The sequence below is a fragment of the Macaca nemestrina genome (assembly GCF_043159975.1).
Source record: "Macaca nemestrina isolate mMacNem1 chromosome 11 unlocalized genomic scaffold, mMacNem.hap1 SUPER_11_unloc_4, whole genome shotgun sequence".
NCBI lineage: Eukaryota > Metazoa > Chordata > Mammalia > Primates > Cercopithecidae > Macaca > Macaca nemestrina.
Window position 1 is genome coordinate 8,759 of NW_027257575.1, and position 27,348 is coordinate 36,106.

The following is a 27,348-nucleotide window of genomic DNA, read 5'->3' on the forward strand; positions in this document are numbered from 1 at the left end:
GACCCACAGCAAAAGCTCTGAGCAGGGAGAACAGGGAGCTGCCCAGGGAGTTCCACCACCGTCTCCCCTCTGGCCACCGAGGAAACCGAGGCTCATGGTGACCTGGCCCAGGCTCACGGTCCTTCTCATCCCCAAGATCAGAGGGCTGCCACCAGGGAAGGAGCTGGCCCCTAGACACAGCCCAGGAAACACACAGGGAAGGATGCCCTGGGGACTTGGGTATGTTATTGCCAAAAAAAATTTATTGCTATTTGAACCCTGCTTTCATGTTTCCATTACCCAGAAAATGAGCCACGGGAGACACCAGGAGAGGCAGGAGACCATCCTCCTTGCACAAAACCCACTCCCTCGGATGCTGTCCTCAGCAAGGGTGGCTGGGGGCCAATAAGGGAGCCCACCCGCAGAGTGGCAGAGGAGGTAGGTTGACCCTGCGGACGTTGAGCTGTGTGGCGAAGGTCCTGGCCTTCTGGTAGAAGAAGAGCGAATTCTTGCGGTCCAGGAGGAAGTTGTGGGAGATGGTGGCCAGCCGCGTGTAGATCTTCAGCTGTGCCTTCTTGTTGCCCACGTCCACGGTGGATGCCAGTGCCAGCTGGTAGTACCCGGCTGCATCAAACGGGTCCTGAAGGGGACAGGCCATGCTCAGCAAAAAGGGGACTCGGAGCCCGTCTTCCCAGAGGCCGTTCCTGTCTCCAGGTCATTCCACATGTCCAGCCATTGGCTCACCCCATGAGCCCCGAAGCCGGTGACACTGCTGTGGTCTCAGCTGCAGGAGGTGGGGACGACCCTGACACCCCTGGAAGCCTTCCTGACTGTCCCTACGCCCCACTCACCCCAAGCCTCCTGCCCCAGTCCCACCCTCTCTGCAGGCAGTGGCCTTTCCCCATGGGCTGAGGTCAGGGCAGATCCTGCCTGCTCTGAGAGTTCCATGCAGGACCCGTGGCTCCAAGCCACAGCAGGGCCACGGTGTTGAGTGACCCAGGCTCCCCTCTGGCCCCTGTCCATGCTGACCATTTCCAGGCCCTCCACGGGCCAGGCCAGGTACAAAACCATCTCACAGGGGTCCTCTCTGGCAATGTTCCCTGAAATATTGACGGAGTGTGACTCCCCAGACATCCACTCCCATTTTCAATGCGTCTTTGGCTCAGACTCACCATCCCTGGGTTGGGATGCCGCCTCCCAGACCTCCTCCTTCACCCTCCCATCCCCCACCCGGCTTCTCCCCAGGCGCCTCCTCCACATGGGGGTCACCCAAGGAACCTCTCTAAGACCCATGCCTGGCCTGTCCCTCTTTACCACCTCAAGATGGCTCCCAGGGCCAATGACCAAGTCCAAGATGCAGCAGTCCATTCCCTCACTGCCCCGCCCCACACACGGAGCAGGAGCGTGAGAAGGCCCCGAGTCACCGCCACCGCTCATCCAATGCCCCCGGCCCAGCCGAACACTGGACTCTGTGCTGGGTGCGTGACTGAGCCTAACGTCCTTGCTCCCAGTCTGAGGGACCTGGGAGTGAACACTGACCACACAGGGTGGCCCGGGCTGTGGCAGAGGGAAGCCCAGGAGCCTGTGGGGGGCCCAGGAGGCCCCAGACTCAGCCGGGGGTGGAAGGCAAAGGCTTCCTGAAGGGGTGGGGGCTTCCCAACGAAACAGGAAGGAGCCAGCCAATGCATAAGTCTCTGCGTGTGCCTGGGCATGTACCTGTGCGTGTTTGTGTGCCTGTGTATGTCCTTGTGTGTGCGCCTGTGTGTGTGTGTGCCTGTGCCCGTGTGCATTTGCGTGTACATTTCCATGTGCCTGTAGTGTGTGCAGCAGCTAGTGAGTGGCGGGCTGAGCCAGGACACACCTAATCCACTCTATTCCAGGGCTCACTCTCACGTGTAGACTAAAGGGGACCCCATTTTAGAGGCAATTGGCAAAGATGCCCACTTACCCCTGCCTCTCTGCCAGCCTTCCAGGCTCCATCCAGCCCGGCTTTTTCTCCCACTCCTCTGGGCCCTGGGTCCAGAGCCTCCTATACAAGGAGGAGGGTATAGCCTTGGAAAGACAGCTGCCCTTGCGGAATTCCAAGGGGGCCTCCCTGTGGGAAGCTGGCCTGCGCTGACAGCATAGTCACGATGAGGCCCAGAGGGCTGTGCGTGGGAAGGAGGTGAAGGAGGCCCTCTGTCCCTCGACCCCAACCGTGGACTTTGGCCTCTCAGGTATTACTTGGCCCTTTCCTTTCTCCTGGACAGGCGGAGTGGGCGGCAGGCTTGACCAAGAGAGATAAAGGCCTCTTCTGGCAGGCCCGTCCCCCTGGGTCCCAGGCGAGCCCCTGAGCGGTGAGCAGCGTCCCTCTGGGCCTGACACCTGACACCTCCCTGTCTGGCTGGGACTTGGGAGGCCACAGGGACCACTTCTGACCAGCAGGTGTCACCAGCACTGGGCGGGGGCCTCCCGGGCAGCCCCAGGCCTGCGGTGGGGGATACGGGGCGGGGTCTTAGGGCTGCCCCAGCTCCTCATGTTGTTCTAAGGCCCCCAAGATCTCGGACCCTGGACTGGAGCGTCCTGGCCCCTCAGCCCATAAGGAGCACTGACACGGTGCCGGTGCGATGCTGAGGAGGGGCGGTGCCTGCTGGGCAGAGGGGTGGAGACACCCCAGGTCTGAGTCTGCCAGTCCCAGCTCTCCACCCCTGCAGGGCTGGGGGCAGAGGGAGCACAGCACCTCCCCTCGAGACACACCCGACCCAGCAAGTCCTCGGCCTGGCTGGCTGGGGCCCCGCCCCACTGCACCTGCCCTGAGCTGGGGTTTCCCTGTCTGTGAACCCAATGGTAAGACACTGGTCCTACCCCACCCTTCCTGGGTCATGTGAAGATTCAAGGTGTCTCAGGACTCCAGGAAGGAGTTGCTCAGTGCAGCCTGACACCCTGCACAGGCTTCCTAGAGGAGGCGCCAGTATTTGGGTTGGATCTTGCAACGTGGATTCAATGTGAGGATGATGCCGTCCTCCGAAATATCCTTCTCCCGACCCTGTCTTCTTTCTTAAATGCAACTTGACACTTGACTGTCAAGACTCAGCTTTGGTGTCACCTCCTCCAGGAGGGCCACCTTGACTACAATCCCCCTTCTTTACCCAGAGGCCACCATTGCCCACTCATGTGTCAGCCTCCCTGGCTGAGACTGAGTTCCTGAGGGTGGGGCCTGGCCATCTTGGGAGCTGGGTTGTGTCTGCTAACCTTGCCGGCTCCTCCTCTCCTCTGCTGGGTGCAGAGCTCCAGGGAGGCCACTGGGCCATTCCTAAGGAAGGCTGGAACCCAGGCCTCTGGGTTCTGGGTGGAGATCCCACTGCAAGGGGGCCGGGAACACCCCGAGTCCTGCCCCTCCCACCCACCTTCAGGTCATAGAAGATGATGTCACCGAGCACCAGGTACACCTTCACGTAGTAGAGGGTCTCCTTTTTGAACTCCAGCGGCGAGTGGCAGAGCTACAGGGCCTTGAGGTAGAAGTGCTCCGCCAGCTTGCCTTGGCTCAGCCGGTGGTGCAGGGTGGCCAGCCGTTGGTAGGCCACGCGCTCGTTCAGCCGGTCCCCTGGGGTACAGGCCAAAGGGGCAGGTGTGAGGATGTGGCTCCCTGGGGCAGGGAGGGCACAGGCCCCTCCGGAGCAGGTATGCAGACTCCAGGCAGCACACCTGGCTTGCCGCCAGGCACCTGTGGTCACCTGGGCAGCTCTGGCCATTCCCTTCCAGGTTCCCAGACTCACTTTCCCATCTGCAAAGCAGAACTAATAAGGCCTGCCCCTGTCTACTGTGAGGCTTTGGTAAAGTTGGACTTGGATGGCCCAGCTCTGTGCCTACACATAGCCACCTGCCTTTGCTCACTGGTTTTCACCAGGGGAGCCCAAAAGCCATGCAGTCCAGGTGCTCCCGGGCACCCTGGCTCCAGGCAACCCACAGACGTGACATCCAACTCCTCTGGGGTGTGTCACGATCAGAGACCCCTACCTTGGGGAGTCAGCTGCGCACCTACTGTGTACTGGGCCACGGGGCACAAGGGGCTGGGACATGTGGCCTGCATAGGGTTCCCTGTCTCTGGAGGGGGACAGACAACCCTGGCACAGCACCAGGGGATGCCCGGCCTTAAGGGGCAGGCTGCTGGAAGGGGAACTTGGATTTTATCAGCCAGAGAGCCATGTGGTTGATAAGGGTGGGAAGGGCACAAGAGAAAGGGAATGTGCCACTCAGCCTGGCACATACAGGGACCAACGAGATGCCTGGCATGTCTGGAAGGCAGAGGGCACACTGGGCGGCCCTTGTGGTCAGCAGCGGGAACAGGTAGAGGAAGCAGAGCTCAGTCAGGCAGGGAGCTCTGCACTGTGTGAGAGACCCCGGGCTGTGCCCCACGGCCGGACGAGGAAGCCAGTTGGGCAGATCTGCCTGCCTGGACAGGAGACCAGGAAAATCCAGCAGCTGTTTCAGCTCCTGGCCTGCAGACCTGGAGGCTAGGCTCTGGCAAAGTGTGGGTCCTGGCAGGGTGGGGGCTCAGGGGACTTACCCAGAGTGATGCTGAGTGCTAGGGCCATGTGGGCAAACTCCAAGCCCTCCTGGGGCTTCTCCAGTGTGGCCAGGAGTGCCACCAGCTTCTTGCACAGCTGTAGCTGCAGCTCCGCCTTATGGTTGCCCGTAGTCACTGCAGGGGCAGGGCCAGGTCCTACCACACAGGCAGGTGGGGCCAGGTTTCCCGAAGCACCCACCTTGCCCAGCGCCCTCCTCAGAGCTCAAACATGTGCTTGGAGCTTCCCACGCCTCAGCTACCCCTGCACCTCGACACAGCTCTGTGCTCTGGGTTAACACACAGTTCAGACACCCAAGTTGGGGGCTGAAGAGTCACCCGAGGCCCATCCAGCTACACCCGACAGCCTCAGACCAGCCTCTCCCACCTGGGCACCGGGGGTCTGACTGGGGGGAGCCAGCACTCCTCTCTGCTCTAAAAACACCACATTTATCTGTGCCCAGGGCCGAGCCACACCGTGAGCTCAGAGGAAGGGAGAAGCCGTGCCACTTCGGGGTGCACGCAGACCTGGGCCTCCCACTGACATGCTGTGTGTCCTTTGACATGTCCCTGTGCCTCTCTAAGCCTCAGTTTCCTCATCTGGAAGATGGGGACAGGATTTCCCACTCATAGTTGCTGGAGGTCATCAGGTACAAGGGTAGAGCCATTGTCACGTCCAGGCCCTGAGCATTTGTCCCGGGCAGGGGCACGGTCAATATCATTCCCGGTAAGACCACTTGGAAACTAATCATGTGCATGGGTGGCCCTGCCTCCAGGTGGGAGGCCTCAGCCCTCCAGGTGCCCCCCTGAGGCCCACCCACATCAGCCCACAGGCCAGCTCACCCGGTAGAAGGACATGCCTTCCTCCCGCTCCCAGGCCCCATTGAAGAAGATGTCTCCGGCTGCCTCAAACAGCTGCAGCCCCAGGCTGGGGTCGCCTGTGTACAGGGCCACATTCTGTGCCACCTGAAAGGAGACAGCAGTTTCCTCAAGACCCACACCTGGCGAGGTGGCTACGCGCACCTTTGCCAGCCTCCTTCCTCTCACACACTCCAGGTACACCTGAGCATTTTTCAGACCCTGTGCATCAGGGCTGCCCCCACCACTGGCATGAGGACAATGAACTGATGCACCTGAGTGCCAGGAGGTGACTGAGCAGCTGCAGCCCAGGAGCCCGACACCTATGAATCCTACCACTAGGGCTAGCCCTAGCCCACTCCCCCTGCACTCAAACCAGTCTCCGTGGCCCCCAGATTGCTGGGAGCCCAGCCACTGGCTCCTTTCTGCGTTGCTACATCCCTGCCACAGCAGCAGTGTTTGTGGGTGGGCCTGGTCCCCTCTTGACCATGAGCTCTTGATCCCTCTCCTCAGCTCAAGGAAGTATACAGCAGGTGCTCAATAATGAAAGCTTCACCAGGCTCGTGGGCTTCACAATTTGTTCCAGATCACACTGTGTTTGGGAAAGCCTCTGAAAACAGCCACCATGATAGATTCATTTTGTAAGGAGATGTGCCACATGTCGCTTGGAGCAAGTTCTTCTGTGTGTTAACTGAGTGGTCACATTATTTGAGCATGTGCTGTATACCAGTAGGTGCTGTGCACTGTGAGGGGCCACGCCTCTGCCCTCAGGGAGAAGATGCTGGCCACTGGGGGAGGATGTGAAGGAACCAGTTGGAGGGAGGGAAAAGGCACACCACAGGTGCTCTGCAGTGGCTTAGGAATGAGTGGATGGATGGATGAATGGATGAGGAGACGTAGACACATGGATGGATGGATGGGTATGTGGATAGATTAATGCTTGGATGGATGAATGGATGAATGGATGGATGGATGGATGGATAGGCGGGTGGGTGGGTGGAATGATGTGTGTATGTCTGTATGTATGTATGGGTGGGTAGATAATGTATGGATGGGTGGAGGGTAGATGATGTATGTACATGTGGATGCATAGATGGTGGACAGACGAATGTATAGATAAACAAATGGACAGAAAAATGAATGGAGGGATGGATTAATAGGTAGACTGGTGGGTGGATGGATGAATGATTGATGGATGGACGAATGGTGAATGGATGGATGGGAGAAAGGATGGATGATGGAAGGATGGATGGATGATGGAAGGATGGATGAATGGATGGGTGGATGGACGATGGATGGATGGAAGGATGAACAGGTGGATGGATGGATGATGGAAGCATGAATGGATAATGGAAGCATGGATAGATGATGGATGGATGAATGGATCAATAGATATGTGGATGGATGATGGATGGATGGATGGATGGATGGGTGGGAAAATGAACAGGTGAATGGATGGATGATGGATGATGGATGGATGGATGGATGGATGGATGGATGGATGGATGGATGGAAGGAAGGACCCACAGGTATATGGGAAGATGATGGAAGAATGGATGGATGGATGAATGGATAATGGACGGATGGATGGAAGGATGAACAGGTAAACAGATAGATGATGGAAGGATGAATGGATGGGCGGAAGGACAGGTGAATGGATGGACAGACGGGTGAATAGATGGATGATAAATGGATGGAAGAATGATGGATGGATGAAGGGACAGATGGATGGATGGATGGATGGATGGATGGATGGAAGGATGAACAGGTAAATAGATGATGGAAGGATGAACGGATGGATGGATGGACAGAGAGTGAATAGCACAGGGGCCCTCCTGCATCCCTTGCCGCTCACCTGGATGTACAGGTCCACCAGCTCGCTCTGCTGCAGGATGTAATAGATCTTCCCTGCTTGCAGCCAGGCATGCGCCTCCTTCTCTTTCTTCTGGAGGTCAATGAAAATCCCCAGACTTCGTTTGGTGTGGTCCAGAGCGGATCTGTAGGGCCTGGAATCAGACACAGGTGTCAGAACAAGGGCTCTCATCCTCCTGGAACCAGTCTGCCTCCTCCCGTGGGTCTGGTGACAGATGAATCTGGCATGTGCAGACTGGGAACGGCCCTCTTGTGTGTGCAGTGTTCTGCCCTTCCCAGGCTGCTGGGAGGGCCAGGGTGAACACACACGGCGTGGAAAAGATGAAGGACATCCTTCTGAGGGAGTCGAGCATCATGCTGCCCTGTGGCAGGAGGAGTGTGCTAGTCCATCTCCCCTGCCTCCCAGACATGGCCGGTGTCTTCTCCAGACGCACCAGGAGCCGTTAGTGTTCAGAGGCTATCTAGGCCGATGGTTCTCAAGGTGTGCAGGCATCACAGTCACCCGGAGGCCTGCCCTTATAGCTTGCTGGCTTTGCCCCCCAGACCTTCCGGCTCCACAGGCCTGGGGCAGGCCCTAGAACTCCCACTTGCCACAAGCTCCTAGGTGACATGGATGCTGCTCTACTGGTCCAGGGACTACACTTTGAGAAACATTGCTCTAGCACACTGGCCCATTTTCCCTCTGTGAACCTGAGGCCAAGACTGGAGCCAGTCTCCCAGGTCCCCATGGAATCTGGCTCCTTCCCTGCTCTCTCAGTAAGTCCAACATTCCAGGGGGTGTGACTGCAGCAATGTCACTAGGCCCTGTGGGTCGGGTGGCCAGGGCCACGGTTACCCCACCAGGTCAGGATGCTCAGGGGAAGTCGAGTGGGCCACATATGGGATGTGAGACCTTGAAACCCTGCCCCAGGGAAGCAGGTGACACAATTGGCTCTGTCTTCTGTGGGAGAGAAGCCACAGGTGGCTGCTGTGGTCACTTTTAAGGGGACAGATGAAGGCCAGGAGTGAAGACTCGGGGACTCGGGGCAGGCACAGGTCAGATGACAAAAGCCACCATAGTAGGAAGAACAGTCCAGAGTGCACCTACTGCCTCTGCTGGGGTGGAGATGACCTTTGACCCAACAAGGGAGGCTCAAGCTGGGACTCATGGGCTAGCAGCAGCCCTGGGACGACCCCAGAGCCGCCAGCTCAAAGCATCTGATGCCAAGGAACCAAATGATCAAAAGGAGAGGGGCTGCTGGGGCCCTGGGCCAGCTTCCTTGTGCCCCCCTCCCTGCCCTGTCCCCCACCCCCACCACTGCAAAGCCAGCCCTCACCGCTCGGTGTCCAGGGACAGGTAGAGCTGACTGATGGTCTCCAGGAGCTGCCCTCTCCAGCACCTTGTCGGCCACCTTGCGGGCCAGGGAGAGCTGGAGCTCATGGTAGATGACACACTGGGCCTTCCTGGGCATGACGACGCTGTAGAAGTAGCACAGCCGCTGGACGGTCCGCAGCTGGCCTGGGCAGAAGACAAAAATGCAAGATGTTAGTTAGTCTCCCAGCATCGAAGCGAGGCTGGCTGGGCTCGGAGGCCCCTGCGCCGTGCTTGCCTCCTTCACACCTCTGTGAGCCTGGGCCCCATAGGCGGGGAGCCTGAGCGCAGACAGGCCATGCACCTGTGCCAGGATAGATGCCAAGCACACCGTGAAATGGGCACAGCTTGGTGCAGATGCTCATGGTACAGGCCGGCCTTCTTTACAACTCCCAGGGCCGAGGTCCTGGCCAGTCTCAGCCCCCGCACCAGGCCATCTATTTCTGCTTCACAAAGCCCCTCTGGCTAGGACCAGGGCCGCCTTCAGCCTGAGCTGATGAGGCCAGGGGCACAAGTAGCCGCTGTCGCAGATGGAACCCTGAGAGAGCAAAGCCAAGCGTCATGTCTGCCACACACGGCATCATGTTGGGGGAATGGGATTCAAAGCCAGCCCCTGGCGTTCCCACACATGCTTCTCTGATGCAACCAGTCTCCAAACCCACAGGCTCACTGGCCTCTCCCAAAGCCAGTGTGCTGGGAACGGTGGAAAGCTTCTGATTTTCTAGTGTCAGAAACATTCCGGAGATTCACACAGGAAACCAGGTACGCCGAATGGACATCTGTCACACACGCCACCCAACAACAGCTGAATACACAGTCCTCTCGAGCACCCACGGGACATTCCCCATGACGGACCATGTGCCAGGCCACAAAACGAGCCTCAGTGAATGGAGAAGGACTGAGACCAAAGCAGAGGTGTTCTTCAGCTGTACTGGCATGAAACTGGAAATCGACAGTGAAGGAAATGTGGGAAATTCAAAAATATGTGGAAACTACACACTCCTACACAACCAGTGAGTCAAAGAGACCATCAGGGAAACCGAAAACTAATTTGAGAAGAATGCAAACAAATGCACAGCCCGGGCCAGCGCAGTGGCTCACGCCTGTCATCCCAGCACTGTGGGAGGCCGAGGTGGGAGGATCGCTTGAGTCCAGGAGTTTGAGATCAGCCTGGGAAACACGGTGAAACCTCGTCTCTACAAAAAAAAAAAAAAAAAAAAAATACAAAAATTAGCCGGGTGGGGTGGTGCACGTCTGTAATCCCAGCTACTCGGGAGGCTGAGGCATGAGAATGGCTTGAACCTGGGTAGAAGTTGCAGTGAGCCAATATTGCACCACTGCACCCCAGCCTGGGCAATAGAGCAAAACTCTGTCTTTAAAAAAAAAAAAAAAAAAAAAAAATAGCACAGCCCATCAAAAATTCCAAGATGCAGTTAAGGCAGTGCTGAAAGGGAAATTTATTACTGTAAATGTCTACATTCAAAGAAAGAAGAAAAATCTGAAATCAAAAACCTAACCTTCCACCTTGAGAAACTAAAAAAAGAATGAACTAAACCCAAAGCGAATAAAAGGGAGAAAATAATAAACATAAGAGTGGAAACGGGAAGTAAAAATACAGAGAATGGAAAAACAAAAGAGATAGTCAACAGAACCAAAAGTGGGTTTTTTGAAAATAATAACAAAATTGACAAATCTTTCACCAGACTGACCAAGAAAAGAAAGATAGGACACAAATGACTAAAATCAGACTGAGCACCATGGCTCACGCCTGTCATCCCAGCGCTTTGTGAGGCCTAGGGGGAAGGATCGCTGAGGCCAGCATTCAAGACCAGCCTGGGGGAACATGATGAGACCCCATCTCTAATATAAATAAATAAATAAATAAATAAATAAATAAATAAATAAATAAGAACCCAAGTTTCTCAAATCAGAAATGAGAGAGGAAACATTATTGCCAACCTGACAGAAATAAAAGGATTCCATGAAAACACTATGAACAATCGTACACCAACAAATCTGACCATCTAGACACAACAGCCAAACTCCTAGAAGGACACAAACTACGGAAAGTGACTCAAAAATGACCCCAGGTAAGCACGTGGGGTATCAGCCCCGCCCTCGGTCTCCTCGACCGATCAGCCCAGGGTGGGGAGACAGGGAAGCATGATCCCCGTTCCCTGGCCTGCATTTCCAAGTCTGAATCCCCCAGCACCCGGGGGAGGGCCTCGTACGAGGAGGTGCCACAGGCTATTGTGCCAGGAGCCACCGGAGGCTGCAGTGGGGGCTGGGGCACTGGGTTCCTGCAGGGTCTCCTTCCAGTCAGAGAATGCCCCTGGGGAAGAAGCCTGGGTCTGAACCCCCCAACCCTCCTTGGGCAGATGTGTGGGACCGGGGCCCCTTCACACGGTCCTTTCCAAAATCTCATCCCTCCTAGGGCCAGGAGTGGGTGCCAGGCCTGTGCTGGGAAATGGGCAGATTTGACCACAGCCCCTAGGGCTCTGGTCCAGGCAACAGGAGGCACCTCTGAGTGGTTTCACTGTGCCATGACGTCCATCCTGGGAGGATGGCCAAAGTGCTGCAAGGCAGAGGGGACCCACAACAGTATCCCTTGTCTCAGCCATTTCCCTGGACTCAACTTCCTCATCTATCCTCTGTGGCCTAGATTTCGGACAGCCCTGCCCACCTACTGTCCGTTCACTGCTCAGTCTGCAGTGACTGTTCCATAGCACTCCATGGCTCCCCAGTGCTCTTGGGGAAAAGGCCAAGCCACAGTCTGAGGCCTCAGGCCCTGCTTAGCTCTCCAGAAGAGCTCACCATCCAGCACCCAACCCACCCACTCCCAACTCTGCACCTCCCTGCATAAGCCCTGCTCACTCACCCCCGCTCACACCCCACTCATCCCCGCTCACACTCCCGCTCACTCACCCCCACTCACACCCCACTCACCCCCGCTCACCCCACTCAACCCCGCTCACAACCCACTCAACCCCACTCACTCACCCCCACTCACACCCCACTCACCTCCGCTCACACCCCACTCACCCCCGCTCACACCCCACTCAACCCCGCTCACAACCCACTCAACCCCACTCACTCACCCCCACTCACACCCCACTCACCCCCGCTCACACCCCACTCACCCCCGCTCACACCCCACTCACCCCCGCTCACACCCCACTCAACCCCGCTCACAACCCACTCAACCCCACTCACTCACCCCCACTCGCTCACCCCTGGGCATTCACACAGGCTACACCACCAGCCCCTCCCCCACCACCAGCCCCTCATCCACCACCTATTACTAGACTAAATCCTCTCAACCCTCTGGTCCTAGACAAAAGAGGCTTCCCTAACCCGGGGCCAAGTGCTGCCCCACCATCACGCCACTCACCCTTTTGCGGCTTCTGTGGCCTGAAGCTCACATTCCCACGCTCAGTCTCTGTCACCCGCGGACCCCACAAGCCCCATTTGTGGGTGGGGCCTGGCACACTCTGCACAACGAGCTGCTTTTGCATGAACTACTCTGCGGCTTTGGGCAATCACCCGCCCGTGTCCTCTGTGAAGTGGGATGACAGGTGCGCAGGCTGCCGACATACCAAGCAGATAACACGGGCACAAGAACTGGCGTTCAGGGCCTGGCTCATGGAGGGGCCCCAAGTCCCAGCGCAGCAGATCCTGCCTTGATCCCAGGGTTATGGCTAGGAATTCCCAGCATGCAGGACTTTCAGTGCTCAAGGCAAGATGGTCCCTGGGCAAACCAGGAGGAGCTGGCTGCCTCAGAAGGGCACAGAGGACCTGGCCCTGCATGGGAACCGCCTGTCTCCAGGGCGCTTGCCAACATCTGCTGCTGGCCATGACTCAGCACTTTCGATGGTGGAAAAACCACCACTTGTTTCTGAATCACAAACCCCAAGTGTGCCCTGACCCGAGTGGCCCCAGAAGGTGCACAGGAGAAACTGGGGCACTCACTCTCCACATGGCCCATCTCCACGGCGACCAGAAGGGCTCACTCATAGGAGCCCTTGCCCTGCTGGGCCAGGCCCTGGCGGGTGCAGAGGTGGCCCAGCTACAGGAGCACGTGGGTGAAGTCCCGGCCACACTCCCTGCAGGGCAGGCACAGGGTCCTGCAGTTGGCCAGCACTACTGCCTGGTTCCTCCACTGGCCCAGGTCCCGAGCCACCCGTGAGGCACAGTAGTAGCCCTCGGCTGCCTGCCTCGTCCGGCCCGTCCTCTTCAGAGCCACGGCCACCATGTTGGCAATCACACCCTCCTGGTCCTCGCTGGCCACCACTGCGTCCTGGACAGACTGCAGGAAGTTCAGGGCCACAGGGCTCTGTCCATGAAGCACGTGCAGCCAGGCCAGGCCCACCAGGCAGTCCACGATGGCACGGACTCCGGCAACAGCACTGGCTTCCACCGCCTGCGTCATGAAGGTGATGGCTGGGCCGTGGTAGCCACGGTGGCTGTACAGTTGGGCCAGGCTGGCGTGGAGAAGGCCGCGCAGCGCCTGGCCTGTGCCCGGGGTTAGGGAGGCCAGCGCTCGCCTGAGGTAGTGGGAAGTCTGGGTGAGGAGGCTGTGGGGCTGGAGGGCGTTCTGGAGCACCAGGTTCATGCTTCTCAGCGATCCGGCCGGCGAGTTCTGTGTCCTCAATGAGGCCACCTTGACACAGCTCAGCACCAGGTGGGACAGGCACTTGCGGCCAGGAGTAGGAGCCGGGAGTAGATGTCAGCCAGGAGTGGGGAGCAGTCTGAGAGCCACGCAGCCTCTGGGGCTCCCGAGTCCCTGTGCAAAAGCAGCAGCCGCTCTAGGAAGGGCAGGGCCTCCTCGGGCTGCTTGAGGCGCACATGGTGTCTGGCCAGCAGGAAGCAGGCCCGGGCCTCGGCCGGCAGGCTCTGGCCACCCACCGCCTGCTGCAGCGCCAGCTGTAGGAGCTCTCCCTCCACCTCGGTGCTGCAGATGTTGCCGGGCGTCCCCAGGAGCAGGGCCATAACTTTGGGAACCGCCTGTGTACACTTCTCCCGGTTCTGCTTCTCTTAAACGCTGGCCAGGTTGGCGTACACAGCCACCACCAGGAGCAGGTCCCCAAAGCTGCCCTCCAGGGCCCCCAGTGCTTCCTCAAAGTACACCCGGGCCTGGGACAGCTTGAGTCTCCTGCTGCACAGCCACCCCAGAAGGAAACAGAGTCTGGCCAGGGCCATGAGGAGGCCAGCTTTCTTGGCTGCCCCTTGGGCCTGTGCCAGGCACCCAGTCAGCTCCTCTTCGTTGCTAAAGCTGCAGAACATGCCACTCAGCCATGGCAGCACCACGTCATACAGGCCACGGAAGCTGGCCTTGTACCCGGGGGCGTTCAGGAACAGCAGCAGTGAGCTCAGGGCCTCCGGGTCCTCCCAGTCGTCCTCAGCTTCCAAGCAGAAGGAGGGCTCCTCGGGGTCCTGCAAGCTCACGTTGCTGGATGCCGCACAGAGACCCCAGGACGCTGGCTCCTGGGGGCAGCCTGGGCAGGTCTTGCATTGTTCCAGAACATTCTTCACCTTCAGCAGGGTCTCCTGTGGCTCCGGGCCCAGGCAAGGCGGAGGTATTTCTGCAAGTCACAAGAACACCTAGACAGATTAGAGTCCAGCAGTGAGTCCTTGGTCCACTGGGGGCAGGGTCCCCGCATCCCCGCCCTCTGTGTCCCTGGCGCAGCTTGCCATGAGCCCTTGAGAATTATGTGCAATGCAAACCCGGGGCCTGGAGCACGGAGGAACTCCGGCACTATGGGGACACAGAGAACACGCAGGCCCGTGGCCCGACTCTCCTACAAAATCACCCTTCTGTCCTGCTTTGTCGCCACCTCACAGCATGGTTTGAGGAGACTATGTCAGCTCAGTGATCCCTCAGAGATGCCTTTCCCTTTAGAAAGAATCAAAGCCTTCTAACTGGACCCATGTATATGCAGCACTACAACTACAAATGCAACTTTTGTCAGCATATTGGGCCCCCCGGTGCGGTACAGGAATCCATGAAACCCTCAACAGCCAATCAGAGCTATGGATCAGCTCAAAAGCTGCTATGCAAAATTGGTAAAGCCACCGACGGCACAGGACAGGGGTGTTGTACCCATGTACCCAGCTCCGTGCAGGGAAACGGACCATCCCTGCAGGAAGGATGGGAAAGCTTCCAGGCCCCTGTGGCCACCTTCACCTTGGATGGTCTGAAAACCTGAAGCCCTCAGTTCCTAAAGGGTTAACAAAGGCCAGCCTGCTCAAGCAACCCACTGGTGCCTGCTGGCTTTGGTGGATTCCTAGCCAAATCCCCCTCCCAGAGGTGAGCAAACAAGCGCATTTCCTGTCGGAAAACCTGGGATGAAAGGAGGCATTACTGGGAAGGAAAAACCTAGATTGAAACAGACTCTCTGTTTCAAGCTCACACGTAAAAAATATTTTCAATACAAACTGCCTCCTTATTCATCTGTAAAGCCTTGGAATTAAAAAAGTAAATAAATACGATTTCGAGGCAAATGTCTGACTTGACTACACTAGATGAGCTAAGAAATCTCCCCCACCCGGCAGAGGCACACAGCCCCTCCCAGCCACTACTCTGGCCTCCGGGGCAGCTGGAGAGCCACGTGCCTTGGCTCCAGAGACTTTGGCAGAGGGTGGAACCACCCCCTCCCCGAGGCAAACCTACAACAGCCTTCCCTTCCTCTCTGGCTCCCCTCAGGAAGGAGCAGACCCTTCAAGGACCTCAGTTGAGGCCCCTGCAACCTAAGGCTCTGAATTCTGCTACCCGCTGAGGACAGTGTGGCCTCCCATCTCTGAGGCGGAGCACAGGGTGAACTGTAGCTTCTCCAGGTCATGAAAAAGGAACCCACAGCTACATGTGGGCCCCAGCAGTGGAAAGGATGCCCCACCTCGGTCGGGGACCAGGCGGGGGTCAGCATGTTCATTGGAAGAAGTGTGGGACCCCACGGCCTCCAGTGCCAGAGTAGACGGGAGGTTCAGGCCCACCTCAGGCGATGTCCCTCAAGTCCCCGGCCCACACCACAGAGGGGTGACAGCCGCATCCAATGCCCACCGTACTCAGCTCTGTCCCCTCCCCCGGCGTTACTCCAAGGCCCAGCTCATAACCAGAGGAAGCCTGAGCCACGGGCAAAACCTATTTTGTTCCCGAGGCTGCTCGGTCTCCGCTTCCTCTACTGAGTCTGGCAAGGGAGAAAAGAGAAGCAATCAACACCCCCAGCCAGCACCTCTGGGCCCATGTCAGGTTGAGCTGGTGTCGGTGTTGCAGGGTGAGAGCATCGCAGGGTTCAAGGGTGGAAAGTCATATCATCCTCCTCCCTCCTGGATCATGGGAACAACATCACTGGGGGGTGGACACTTTCTGCGATATTGGGAGTAACATCGTCTTCTGTGCCTTGGAATATTCAGGACAATATCACGGGGTGGGGCTTGTACATCTTCTGCAGTATTGGGAATGAAATTATCCTCTCTCCCCCTGCAAATTCTGAAAGATATCACAGAGTGGGTGTTCACCTGCTGCGATATGGGGATTAGCACCATCTTCTCCCCTTCTGGATATCAGGAAGACTATCACACGGGGGTGTACGGTGTCTCCGATACTAGGAGTAATATCAACCTCTCAGCCTTGGAATATTACGAAGAATATCACAGGGTGGATGTACACCCCCTGCCATATTGGGAGTAATATCAGCCTCTCCTCTCCATGGATATTAGGAACAATATCCCAGGCTGGGTGTACGCCTCCTGCTCTATGGGAAGTCATATCATCTTCTCCCTTCCAGGATATTAATAACAATATCACAGGGTGGGTGAACACAGCCTGCGATACTGGAATTATGATCATCCTCTCCCCCTCCAGATACTAGGAACCATATCACAGAAGAGCTGTACCCTCCCTGCGATATTGGGAGTAATATCGTATGCTGCTTCTGTGAATATTAGGAGTAATATCACCGGGTGGCTGTCCATTCATTGCTATGGTGGGAGTCATGTCATATTCTACCCCTCTCAATATTAGGATCAGTGTCACAGGGTGATTGTACCCCTACTGTGGTATTGAAACGAAAATCATGCTCTCTGTCCCTGGATATTAGGAACAACATCACAGGTAGGTGTTCACCCCCGGCAGTATTAGAAGCAATAATATGATTAATTAGTAAACATCAATGATCGATTTTAATAATTATCAGGCTGGTCTCGAAGTCTTGACCTCAGGTGATCTGCCGCCTCAGCCTCCCAAAGTGCTGGAATTACAGGCGTGAGCCACCGCGCCCGGCCAACACTTCTTGACATCCCTTTTTGGACCTCAAATTTAGCATGCCGAAAACACACTTTAGATTCCCCCTGCTATAACCCACTCCTCCCATAGTCTTCCCGATCCCAATAACAGCATCTCTAGTCTTCCAGTTACTCAGGCCAAAGTCCTTGACATCATTCTTAAAACTTCTTTTTCTCTCTCTTGTCATCCAACCCATTTAAACTCTCCTTTCAAAATATGTGCCAGACCTAACCACTTCTCACCTTTCTTATCATTTCCAACCAGGTCCAGCTCTCATCATAGCGCTCTGGGTTACTGCAAAAGCCTCCCAATCGCCAGGCACAGTGGCTCACGCCTATAATCCCAGCCCTTTGGTAGGCCAAGGCAGGTGGATCATCAGAGGTCAGGAGCTCAAGACCAGCCTGACCAACATGGTGAAACCCCTCCACAAAAAACATAACACATTAGCCGAGCATGGTGGTGGGCGCCTGTAATCCCAGCTATCCGGGAGACTGAAGCAGGAGAATCACTTGAACTCAGAAGGCAGAGGTTACAGTGAGCCGAGATCCTGCCATTGCACTCCAGCCTGGGTGACAAGAGCGAAACTCCATCTCAGAAGGTAAAAAAAAAAAAAAAAAAAAAAAAAAAAGCCTCCCAACTCACCTGTCTCCTTCCGCCTTTCACCCTGTCCTGCATTCTACCTTCCACTCTCAAATATTTCAGAAAAAAAAAAGAATTATATCCACAGAGAGAGAAAGTACAAATGGGGTGAAAGGTTTGGGGAATCTGAGGGAAGAGTATATGGGAATTGTCTGTACTACTTTTGCAACTTTTCAATAAGTATGAATTATTTCGAATTCAAGAGTTAAACAAAGAGAAAAAAAACAAAACAAAAAAACACTATCTCCCTTTGTGAATCCATCCTGTCTTTCCCCTGGCAACTTAAGGACGCTCTCAACTAAGCACATCTATTTTTTCATGAACACTAAAAGAACTCTTGCCTAGTTTTGACTTTCTGTGCTTGGCAGTAGAAGTATGTGTGTGTCTGTGTGTGTATTTCATATATATGTGTGTGTATATATATGTGTGTGATGTGTATGTATATATAGAGAGGGAAATATATATATATGAACATATATATATAAATATATATTGTTTATTTATATGGTAATGTGTATGTATATAAATATATGTGTGTGTGTGTAGATATATATAATACATACGCCATAGCCTGTCCTTAACCAGTTTTAAACTTAGTCGGAAAAACACATACCTAAGCAGAGAATTTCAAAATAATATGATCAACATTTTGATAGAGGGATGTGTTGCTATGGAACACGCTGCTAAGACACAAAACCTCCTAGATGGGGCAATGAATGAACAAAGTTTTGCACCTACAGGCACCCCCTCTGATATCCCCTCCAACCTTTATAGTTATATGCATTTGCTTCCCCCAGGACCCCTATTTCATAAGGGTTAGTCCTAGAGTCTAGCAAGTTCCTACTACAGCTGGCACACATATGCCATTCAAGAAACAGTGGTGGAGTGAATGACGAGTTAAGAACCATTTGTCAGCCAGTGCTCAGTAATACAACATGCACTGGTATGCAAATTCTATTTTTGTTGAAAGCAACAGCAGGATCACAAATTATCTTTCCAGAGAAAGCAAACCTCAAAAGCTTCTTTACCCTACTAGAGCACGTTCTAAGAAGCTCCCCTTATATAAAAGAAAACCTCCTCATTCGTTATCAATGGCACGTAAACCTAATAAGCCTTCACCTCTGATGACATCTCTTCCATCCCCAGGGCTAGAGAAAGGAGGTTCCGGAAACCCTGGTAGTTGTGAAGGTGGCTCCGAGCTCTGACAGTCTTGAACCCTGCGGGCGCGGAGGTCACACAGCAGAACAACCGAGGCAAGCATCATCAGGCTTCGAGTAGGTTTGAACCAGAGGTGGCAAATAGGCTGCAGCCAACCGAAAACACCAGAGATTCATGGTGGCCACCTGAGGGGTTGTGCTCTTAAAACACAAAAATAAAAAATAAAAATTAAAAAATTAGAAAAGGAAGGGGTCAAGAATCCATCAGGTCTGACTGAGACGTGTATCAGTGACTAACACCCCGTATGACAAAAGTACTCCCGTGCGCTTTGGGTACTCACAGCTTCAGCAGTATTCAAAGGCGTGCGCTGCCCTAAGACTAAGCCACGGGAATACCCCCAGCAACACTGCCAGGAGAAACGTCTCCCATGGATTTGGCTAGAAATACAGTTGTCTTTAACAAATTAACACGGAATAAATCCGGACTGATTAGAGCCTGTGAGAATGCCCTTCTCAATGATAACGGTTATCACTACAATCTCCAAACATCTGCAATCCTGCAGGGAGGAGCTGTGACAGTGCAGGCCACATGTTCAGATTGCTTCCCAGATTGCCTGTTACAGAATGAAAGAAATGAAACCGCCCTAAGAATGTCTTCAGTCACATTTAGCCAGTTGTTCCTTTGTGTGCATCTCTGTGCTAAAATGGCCATTCTTCCCCACAGCCTGAAGTCATATGCTAAAATAAATGAGACTCACATGAAGCCAGAAACGTGCAGATGCGAGGAAACCCACACAAACGAAATGGGCTGGAGAGTGTGGCCAGGAGGATGGTACTTCCCAGGAAGCAATTACTCCATCTCTGCCCACGAAGCAGACAGCTGTCATTGTCCCCAGGCCCACGCCAGCCACTCGAAGTAGGTTCTAACCAAACTACCTCCAACAATCAACGTAAATACACCACACAATTGGCTTCTGAAAGGACACCTCGCAACCAACAAGAAACTGTGAGCACAACTTTGAAAAACTGTGCAACTAAAAACCTTGGAAAGGGATCAACACTGCCACATTTTGACTCAAATACTGTTACGTGGTAGCACCGCAAGAATTCACTGAAACAAAAGAATGAATGAGGAATACGTTTCTATAGGAATCAGAGGAAGCATGACTAACCATTTAAAGAAATAGGTCAAGAAACTGCTAGGTTCAAATGCTACCGTGAGACACTGTCAGGGCCTTAGGCAAATTCACTTCTCTTGGTCCTGTTTCTAGGTTCATCAAAAACCCGCTTTGGATTAGGGAATCTGTTGCTTCCCAAAGCCTTCCTTCTGTGATTCCAGCCTAGATTTTAGGACTGCTCTCTCACTTGGTATATGAAAGCACTTTCTATGTAGAATAGCAGGAGTACATTTCTGTGTTGAATGCGGTTTGGGACCTACTCTATGAGGCAGAATATCATCATGGAACTTTAAGCATGTCGACAAGGCGCACTCTAGATAAGGATAACACAAAAGATGTGGCCATACACCTGTGCATGCCTGGCAGGTAGATGGGGAAGTCTCATTTAATGAAGCCGGGGTGCCCGTTGCACCTGAGCATCCTCAGTCCACGTCAAGTTCACAACGTCCTTCTGACATCAAACCACATGTATCCCATACTTTCCCATACTTTCTACCCAAGATTAAAATATGCAGAGCACCGTGATAAAGAGGCCTCCAACCCCAGCATGTGGGCTCTCATTCTGTAGAATTACATACTTTTGGTGCAAAATGATCACCAGGCTGCAGCGGCAAGCAAGACTGGGCTCCGTGGGGACAGCAGGCCCTGCAGCAGCCACCACTCCTGTCGCCACAGTCTGATGCAGCTGTAGAGAAGCTGTGGCTGAGGCCATTCACTTTGTGAGAGAACCACACAGGAGGGAAAAGGTAGGGAAGGTAGGGAAGAGGCCAATGTCAGGCTTCTGAGCCCAATCCAAGCCACCGCATCCCCTGTGACTTGCAGGTATACACCCAGATGGCCTGAAGTAACTGTAGAATCACAAGCTTGCAGTGAGCTGAGATCCGGCCACTGCACTCCAGCCTGGGTGACAGAGCAAGACTCCGTCTCAAAAAAAAAAAAAAAAAAAAAAAAAAAAAAAGTGCAAATGCCCTGTCCCGCCTTAACTGATGACATTCTACCACAAAAGAAGTGAAAATGGCTGGTCCTTGCCTTAAGGGATGATATTATCTTAAGGGATGATAATTCCTTTTCCTGGCTTATTCTGGCTCAAAAAGCTTCCCCACTGAGCACCTTGTGACCCCCACTCCTGCCTGCCAGAGAACAACCCACCTTTGACTGCAATTTTCCTTTACCTACCCAAACCCTATAAAACAGTCCCACCCTCATCTCCTTTCCCTGACTCTCTTTTCGGACTCAGCCCGCCTGCACCCAGGTGATTCAAAAGCTTTATTGCTCACACAAAGCCTGTTTGGTGGTCTCTTCACACGGACACGCATGACAGGCAGGTGCAGAGCCAGGGAAGGACTTGTGATGAGAACGGAAAGGAATGCGTCTCCCTGTACACACACTCGGATTTTATGACAATGTGCGCAGGGGGCTGAACTGGATGCCTGAGAAATTCCTACAAGTTCTTTTGCTGATTTTCTAAATATTGGTGTAGAATCTGAACTCAGACAAAATTTTTTTAAATCACTTCAATCAACATTTTTGTCTAGTGCTCAGCATCATGTCTACGTGATCATCTAGAAAACCAACTTCTGTTCTAAGGCTCACATCCTCCTATAAAGTCCCAGGGATTTTACGGGGGAATGCACCTCTCATTCGCATCAAGAACACACACAACTACCATTCAAGAAATGCTTAATTTGCTTACATAATTTTTTTAACACCCAGATTTGAAATACAACAGAGAAGACAACTTTTTGATAGCTCTGCTTTCCAACTGCGAACTGTGGGTGGAGAAAATAACCTGCCATGATTTCTAACCAGTCAACAACCTGTCTTCCCTGGCTGCAGTAGGAGCAATCTTTCTGAGCTCAGGAGGAAAAAGAACCCAGCTGGTTAGGGGACAGATAACCATCAGTTCTCAGCGGGCTTCCCGGGTCCCAAATCCCCATGTGATACTGGAAGAAAAAAGCTATCAATGACCAAGCATCTGAACGCTTATCCCACCTCGCCATCTGCTTCTCCTGCCATCCAAATTTGAAATTAATACGCCTGCTATTAGGGAACAGAGTTGGTGCTGCATCTGTCTTCCTAAAATGACAGATAATTACCAGCCCACAATGGCTTCTAATCAGATTTGAGTAGTCCCTTAGACAGGAAGCTAAAGTGCCTCAGCACTAAACTGAGAAGAAAACAGGAACTGGAATGCTCTAGGTTTGATTTTTTCCCCCTTGTTCGAAAGTGGCTGTTCCCGAATCTCCTTCTACTGTCTTGTTTATAAAATGTATGAGAAACAGGGATATTCAAAGACATGATAGAAATGGCCACTTTTTCTAGGTACAAACTCGTGAACATTATTTTCAGCTGCTGGGCTTTTTCTCCACAAACTGTGAGCCTGGAGTACATTTTCTCCCTCGTGGTTACACATTCAGAGTCAGGGAAGGTGGCTTTAGCAGTAAAGAGGGGAGTGCAGTGAGAAGTGACCGGACACTGAGAAGGACAGACAGGGACTCTACCTCGGTGGCCTACAGCATTCCTGGGCCTCTGCCTTTACTTTTCTATCTGTACAAGGGATCTAAAAGCCCGTGATTCTAGGCCACGACAGCTCTTCATACACACATACACTAACATCACACGCCTATGTGAAAAGCTGTGACACTTGGCTGATTTCCTGAAGAAGTTATCTTGTATCATTTCCACTCAAGTACTCCACGTCCTTCCAGACAAGTATCTGAGGATGATGGGCTATCCCACAGCCATGTGTGTAACCTCTCCTGCTTACGATCCCTGTTCACATAGCATTTTCCAAAAGCATTTGGTGTGAAGTGACAGAAGAAAGAAGAATAAGGTTCTTTCAGCCCATTCATTCATTCATCCATTAACAAATATTGACTGACTATCTATGTGCCAGGCACTGGTGATATAACAGGGAACATATATTTTTGTAGGTAGAGACAGACAACCAAAAAGTATGTTAAAGAGTGATCAATGCTGTAGAGGAAAATACACCAAGAAACAGGAAAGAAAAATACCCCTAGCCACCCTACACTGGGGTGATGCTAGCATTACAAAATGGAAACAGCGGCCGGGCGCGGTGGCTCACACCTGTACTCTCAGCTCTTTGGGAGACTGAGGCAGGCAGATCACTTGAGTTCAGGAGTTCAAGATCAGCCTGAACGACACGGCTAAACCCTGTCTCTACTAAAAACATAAAAATTAGCTGGATGTGGTGGCACATGCCTGTAATCGCAGTTACTCAGGAAGCTGAGGCACAAGAATCACTTGAACCTGGGAGGCAGAGGTTGGAGTGAGCCGAGATCACGCCACTGCACTCCAGCCTGGGTGACAGAGCAAGACTCTGTCTCAAAAAAAAAATTAAATTAAAAAAATGTAAACAGAGAATAAGATACCAAAAGAAAGAACATGAACGGGCCGGGCGCGGTGGCTCAAGCCTGTAATCCCAGCACTTTGGGAGGCCGACGCGGGCGGATCACAAGGTCAGGAGATCGAGACCACAGTGAAACCCCGTCTCTACTAAAAATACAAAAAATTAGCCGGGCGCGGTGGCGTGCGCCTGTAGTCCCAGCTACTCAGGAGGCTTAGGCAGGAGAATGGCGGGAACCCGGGAGGCGGAGCTTGCAGTGAGCCGAGATCGCGCCACTGCACTCCAGCCTGGGCAACAGCGTGAGACTCCGTCTCAAAAAAAAAAAAAAAAAAAAAAAGAACATGAACGATTAATTGTAACAAAAGCCTTTGTAAGCTGATACTTTCCTTCCTGGATCCTTGTCCCTTACAAATGGAAAAAAAGGGTGGGTAGCATCTAGTCCAGGGTCCATCCCCAGCCTCCTCACTCTGGCAATCACGAGTCCCCAACTCCTGGGGAGGGGTACTTTCTCGGCTGGCTTCACCCACATGGAAGGCACTGCCACAGGTGTTCAGAAACCAGGAGTACCTTGAAATGGGCAATGTGCTTTGGGTAGGAGACCTACAATTTCCCCAAAGAAACCACGGCACAAAAGTGACCCACATAGGAGGTACCAACAGCTGTTAAATACTTGGTGGCAAAAACTGATGTCATACCTTCTGTACAGTAGACACACACCCAAATAAAACTTGCCAAAATAGCAGAGAAAAAGATACAGCAGACATCCAGTGCCATTCTGTTACAGAAATATTTTTATCCCAAAGCCAGGGACCTCTCTGGAACACTGTTTATTTCCATGTTTCATGGAAGATGTTTGAGTGCACTCACGTGCGTCTCAACAAACTTCCAGTCTCTGTTCTAAACCCTGTGGCTCCTCAGCAAAACCCAAAAACAAGTATCAGTTTTCCTTCCAAATGGGAAATTTCCTGACCTAGCGAAACCAGCATCAAATCCACTTATTATGAGATAGCTGATTACAGGTGAAGCCCTCTAGTCCAGGATGACTCCCCTCCTGCAGGAGCCGGAAGGATGGGCAGAGCACTGGCCTGCCAGACCACATCTCCAGGCAGTTTGAAACCATGGCTGCTCAGGTAAGCCGTGATAAAAATCAAAACCAAGTATTTCTGAAAAGTGTTCATGTCAAGAACCAGGCCGGGCGCGGTGGCTCAAGCCTGTAATCCCAGCACTTTGGGAGGCCGAGGCGGGTGGATCACGAGGTCAGGAGATCAAGACCATCCTGGCTAACATGGTGAAACCCCGTCTCTACTAAAAATACAAAAAACTAGCCGGGCGTGGTGGCGGGCGCCTGTAGTCCCAGCTACTCGGAGGCTGAGGCAGGAGAATGGCGTGAACCTGGGAGGCGGAGCTTGCAGTGAGCCGAGATCGCGCCACTGCACTCCAGCCTGGGTGACACAGCGCGAGACTCCGTCTCAAAAAAAAAAAAAAAAAAGAACCAGACCTCGGACCAGACTCAGCAGAAATGGATGTTGCACAGTTTGTTCAGAGAGACCTCCTCTCCATGTCCCCTCTCCGCGGGACCTCCCTCCTTGCACTAGGGGCCCAGGGACAATGGACCACTCTTTTACCTCTAGCCCAGTGCATTTTCAGGAACAGCTCCCAGACTGTACCAGACCCTGAAATGTATTCACTGAATGCACTATTTCTTGAAATGATCATAAATCACCTACTATAACAAGAATTGTTTTAAAAGTGTTCTCTCTCTCTCTCTCTCTCTCTCTCTCGGGAATCGTGCCATGAGTTGGAGCAAGCAGCTTTGCTTCTCTCTACTGCAATTCTATCACTTGCAAAATGTTAACAATTACTGTGTTCACCCATAGCATTGTTGTAAACAGCCTTAAGACCCACTTCATGTAGCCTGCCTGGAGCACAGACCCTGTCACATGGTAAATGCCCACTGAAGGTGAGTTATCTGTAGCTATTATTACCTGCGACTCCAGCGAACAAAAGGAGTCGATCAGGTCTCATCGTATCACCATGAAAGGATGTCCATGTAGACTGCTGAGTGGGAGTGGGGGGACTCAATGTTTATCAGGTACTATTTTGTTTTTTAGAATGTGTACATATATATTTGTAGGTACACTGGAAAGGATCTGGAAGGAAATACACCCAGTGTTAATCGTGACTACCCCAAAGACACATTCATCCAAACACACAACAGAAAAACACTCACTATCTTTCTGTCTTCCATAGCATTTGAACTATTTTCAATAAGCATCTATGACTTTTGTAAAGTTTTTGAAAGGAATTTATTGCATTTTTTTCTGGAGAAACAAGCAGGAGCAGGAAAAAGGTGGAAACAGAAGGTAAAATGGAATGGGACTCAATGGAATTGAGTCCAAGCAAGGCTCGGCAGGCACACGAACCACACACCTCTCACTACAACTCAACACCAGCTCTCTCTTCTCTTGGTCCAATGGCCCAAGACTTAGAGATAAAATGTTTATTGTGATCACATCAATCACACCAAGGAGCTTGGAACCACCCTTCCACACTCCTCTGGTTCTGTATATCTGCCCGGGGCTGTTAGCTTTCCTCCTGTGTCTTTGGCTGGCCTGTAATCCCCTAGTGGCGCAAATGCACCCTGACATTTAGCCATCATCCCCACAACACTCAGCCCCGTATAGAGACCAGGGCAGTGATGCCCACTCGGACTGTGATTCTACTTATAAAGCAAAGGACCAGGGGCCAGATGCGACTTGTCTTTGGTAACTCACCAGCTGTTGCTTGAACCAGAACAAAGCCAGGTCTCCTGATGCCCAGAAAAGAGCTAGTGCCTGTCCCGCTAGAAACGTGGTGAAAATGTTTTGCTTGCTGTGAAAAGATGCACTACTGGAGAAGATGGGTGCAACTTCCCATGGAGGCACTCAGTCCAGATCACCAGGAAACAGGGCTGCCGGATGAGACACTCGGCCCAGATCACCAGGAAACAGGGCTGCCGGATGAGACACTCAGCCCAGATCACCAGGAAACAGGGCTGCCAGATGAGACACTCAGCCCAGATCACCAGAACACAGGGCTGCTGGATGAGACACTCGACCCAGGTCACTAGGAAACAGGGCTGCCGGATGAGACACTAAGCCCACCCACCGGAAAGGAAATCTGGCTGGGCAGTGGAGGGAAATTCACACAGCGCAACCTCAGCAACAGCATGAACAAAACAAAAAATACCTGACTGGAAAGTCATAGTCTGGCTAGCAAATTCGAAACAGAGCCACAATCCTAGCAGCACACATCACTGCAACACAGAGCTTCAGTCAGTGTGCGCACACTTTAAGGAGAAATGTAGAATGTCCATGTTTTTGGAACAAGGGTGCTATTTGTGGGTGTGTGATGTCAAAGAAAACAGCTGAGAAGAAACTGTTGGCAAGGAAATAGAAATAGGCGCCCTTACACATTGACAGTGAGATAACAGTATGGCCCTAATGGAAGGGAATCCAGCAACACCCATCAACATTTAAAATGCACAGAACCCTGGATCCCACAATTCCATTTCTAGCAATGCATCCTATGAACATATTCACGCAAATATGCAAGAATTAGAACTCAGCATTGATTAATCGAAACGGTTGGGAACAACCTAAATACTTACCGGTGGACAACCGTGTTTATCTTATGCCAACATCTGTGTTTTTAAAAACAAGACACATAGGCTTGGCGCAGTGGCTCACGTATGTAATCCCAGCAGTCTGAGAGGCTGAGGCAGGTGGATCACGAGGCCAAGATATCCAGACCATCCTGGCCCACATGGTGAAACCCCGTCTCTACTAAAAATACAAAACTTATCTGGGCGTGGTGGTGCACACCTGTAGTCCCAGCTACTCAGGAGGTTGAGGCAGGAGAACCGCTTGAACCTGGGAGTCGAAGGTTGCAGTGAGCTGAGATCACGCCACCATAGTGACAGAGCAAGACTCTGCCTTGGAAAAACAAACAAAAACTGGCAACAGTGGTCACAGGGCAGTGATGGGAGTAGGACTGCCTTTCACTCTCCAGGACCTTTTGAACGTCACTCATATTACATCTTCAAAATATGACTACAGTAAATATTTTCAAAGTAACTATG

At 52.8% G+C, this 27,348-nt stretch overlaps 1 pseudogene; it reads right to left on the reverse strand.

Annotated features, from left to right (window-relative positions):
* Positions 1-220: 220 nt before the first annotated feature.
* LOC139361160 (SH3 domain and tetratricopeptide repeat-containing protein 1-like) lies at positions 221-26,299 on the reverse strand (annotated as a pseudogene).
* Between the last annotated feature and the right edge of the window lie 1,049 nt (positions 26,300-27,348).